This window comes from Vipera ursinii, assembly GCF_947247035.1.
Source record: "Vipera ursinii genome assembly, chromosome: 3".
In the NCBI taxonomy this organism is placed as follows: Eukaryota; Metazoa; Chordata; class Lepidosauria; order Squamata; family Viperidae; genus Vipera; species Vipera ursinii.
In genome coordinates, this window is record NC_139516.1 from 65,942,045 (window position 1) to 65,942,298 (window position 254).

The window sequence follows — 254 nt, forward strand, 5'->3', positions numbered from 1 at the left end:
GCCGTTCGAGTTTTGATATCTAAATGAAGATAATCAAAATGTAATGTTACAAAAGAATGAATTTATAAGCATGTGATACAAATAGGGAAAACAAATCAATTAATTCATGTAAAATTGACAGACCTACCCTGAGTGCTACATGATAAAACACTGCATGGCTTTGGACAATCATAAATCTTGTTTATGAAGACAGGAAATAAAAGTCCACTGCTTAATTTTTAACTAGTTTCCAAATAATAATTTGACAAACTAAA